Source organism: Diaphorina citri, unplaced genomic scaffold, assembly GCF_000475195.1.
Source record: "Diaphorina citri unplaced genomic scaffold, Diaci psyllid genome assembly version 1.1 scaffold1266, whole genome shotgun sequence".
Lineage (NCBI taxonomy): Eukaryota > Metazoa > Arthropoda > Insecta > Hemiptera > Psyllidae > Diaphorina > Diaphorina citri.
In genome coordinates, this window is record NW_007378695.1 from 75,320 (window position 1) to 78,904 (window position 3,585).

Sequence of the window (3,585 nt, forward strand, 5' to 3'; positions counted from 1 at the left end):
GATTGTATCCCAAATCCCATCGTCCTTTTTTGAACGAATCGAGTCCCGATAATTTTGGAATTCAGTTCTTCGCGCTTGGTCACCACGCTATGTCTCGCATACACCCTGTACTCGCGAAGCGTCCGTTGGGTGGTCCATACTGTAGTTTGACCACACAGGCGATATGAATGGACCAGATGAAGTCCCGGCCAATGGACCGATGAGAGGCGAGTGTGGTGACTGCTAGTAGGGAGGTCTCTACACGATTCGGCGCGGACGGTGACAGCCCGTGGAATAGCGGAGTAGCGGCTGTAAGACACCCACACACGGTCAGTGAACGAGCGTCCAGCTATGATTGATGTAGACAGCGCTTTAACAAGCAAATTGGATCTGCCTTTGTGTTGTATTGGTTCAATCAATTTATTTTGAATTCCGCCCGGGGCGGATTTTATCCTGAACGGATAGTGTTCGTTCTCGAAACATCCTGCTGGCTTTCTCCTATCTTTTCCTCCCTATTTGTTCAATCAACTCATATTGAATTCCGCCCGGGGCGGATTTTATCCTGAACGGATAGTGTTTGTTCTCGAAACATCCTGCTGGCTTTCTCCTATCTTTTCCTCCTCCTCCTCCTCCTCCTCCTCCTCCTCCTCCTCCTCCTACTCTCTTCGATTTCACCTCTTCCTTGTATTGGTTCAATCAATTTAATTTGAATTCCGCCCGGGACGGATTTTATCCTGAACGGATAGTGTTCGTTCTCGAAACATCCTGCTGGCTTTCTCCTATCTTTTCCTCCTCCTCCTCCTCCTCCTCCTCCTACTCTCTTCGATTTCAGGATGATAGAACCTCCATTCTAGCAGTTAATTCTATCAAACCTCTTGAGAAAAAAAAATCTATCTCAATCAAACTTTGTCTGGGTAGTGGGTACACAAAGTGATAGTAGGACAGACTATTCGGAGCAACCAAGGACCTGCTCCTTGTCCAAATCTTCAGCTTTCCCAGTACATAGGTAGGTAACTATACCTCACTAATACACATGGAAAAATATGTCACGCTTTTTGCTTTTTCTTCTATTATTTTCTACAGCCTCAATGTATCCCGGTCCAGCGAAGCAACCGTGTAAAGCAGTCTTTACGTAGGGAACAACATAACTTGCTGAACACAATAGACTAGTAAATCCTGCATGTTTATGCTCAGAAGCGGTTTGTATCGCGGTTTTCTGACATGAATTTCAGGATGATAGAACCTCCATTCTAGCAGTTAATTCTATCAAACCTTTTGAGAAAAAAAAAATCTATCTCAATCAAACTTTGTCTGGGTAGTGGATACACAAAGTGATAGTAGGACAGACTCTTCGGAGCAACCAAGGACCCTCTTTGTCCAAATCTTCAGCTTTTTCCAATACGTAGGTAGGTAACTATACGTCACTAATACACATGGACAAATATGTCACCATTTTCGCTTTTTCTTCTATTATTTTCTACAGTCTCAATTCCGGTCCAGCGAAGCAACCGTGTAAGGCAGTCTTTACGTATGGAACAACATAACTTGCTGAACACAATAGACTAGTAAATCCTGCATGGTGGGTACACAAAGTGATAGTAGGACAGACTCTTCGGAGCAACCAAGGACCTGCTCTTTGTCCAAATCTTCAGCTTTCCCAATACATAGGTAGGTAACTACCTCACTAATACACATGGACAAATATGTCACCATTTTTGCTTTTTCTTCTATTATTTCCTACAGCCTCAATGTATCCCGGTCCAGCGAAGCAACCGTGTAAGGCAGTCTTTACGTATGGAACAACATAAACTTGCTGAACACAATAGACTAGTAAATTCTGCATGTTTATGCTCAGAAGCGGTTTGTATCGCGGTTTTCTGACATGGCCAACTTCATTCAAATTGATCCTCATCGAAAGAAAAATGGATCTATTTATTTAGGTATTTTTTTTTTTCATTATTATTATCATTATTTCATTATTTTAAGAATCTTCAGTCGATGACTCAATAACACGTTTGGTCTGAATTTGAAACTCGACTAAATTCAGTCCAAATTCTAAACTGGGTTTTTGATTTATTATCTTCAACACAAAAGGTGCCCCTTGTCGTGATGACCATTTGTCTTTGTCCATTGCCTTTGATTTCTGTGAGAGCCTCTAAAGTTATGAGCTCTGCTTTATCACAAAAAATTAATGATTTAACTTGTTCTGGATTGTCGGGAAACAGTAAGGGATGGAAATGCTACAGTCCAGGCATTAGAGCTTACTGTGGGCAAACAATCTGATGCAAAATTCCACACAAAACGACCAAAGGTTACTTTAATAACCTCTGTGGAAAAAAAGAAAAAAAGACCCTATTGGGACGATCAAACACCGGACCTCAAACTTTTCTGTTTACACAACTGATTATAATTAACAAACCGTTCAACAAATCCGGATAGAACATAAACCTCGCTAAGAAGTTCCCGTGGTCAATGGTACTCGACTGACAACTGAGAGACCGGGCATGTATAACTCAGTAGGTGTTGAACTGTCTACTCATGCGATGGTAGGTCCTGTCTGCTCTCTGTGGTCAGCGGTTCCTAAAATGATTGGGGGTTCCACTTGGTAGAGGTTTTTGTTCCACTTGTTCCCTACAGGGTTAGAGAATTCCACTTGTTCGCGGTTTTAGGAACCAATTCCCACCTTGAAATCATCTGTATGGGAGGCCATTCAGACGATATTGTGATCTTAACATTCTTAACCCTAATACGGACCCCTATGGATCCAATCGTCTCGTGTATTTGATAGATAACAATAAATAAATAAATAAATGCAGTTTCTTTGTGTTATTATGTCACAACTTTGGTGCTCGCTGCAGCATTGTTGGATTTTTCCAATATCTCAATAATCCTAAAATCCAATGTTTACCTACCATGCTGGCACCGGTCGCTATGCGCATTTATATGTCATAGCTACTCATTTTCCTCACGAGGCTGAGTGGGCCCCGCAACAGCGACTCCGCCGGGAATCGAACCCGGGTCTCCCGCGTGCAAGGCGAGCGCAGTGACCACTACGCCATGGGAGCTGACCACAGAAATATATATACAAGTTGGACAAAAATTGAGAATTAATAAAATAAATTTATAAAGTTTGATCAAGGCTGGTGTTAATGCCTATGGCATTCAGTTTTGTATTGCGTTATTTTCTGTGAGTTTTTAGATCGGAAGAGCGTCGTGTGTTTTCATCTGTTTGGTTTTCAGTAATTTGGTTGTATTCTTTGTGATTATTATCGGTTGTTCACGACATATTTTGTAGTTTCATTTCACTGTTGTGTTAGATGACTTGTTGATAGAACGGACCAATATGTTGAATATCGCGCGATGTCAATACAATTATGCACCCATATATAACGTACTGGTTTGAGGTTTTGCAAAGTTTGCAACAGCTACAAGAAACTTGAAATAAAACCATCGGGTGAAAGTTGCAAGCTTGTTTTCGATTTGACATCCTGTGGACACTACACATCGCTTCATCACACAAACAGAAGAGTAGGTGTCTAAAACCTCGAGTACAATATCTGGAATTCTGCAGTGTTTGTTATCCTCTAAAATACCGGCGCGGCGTAA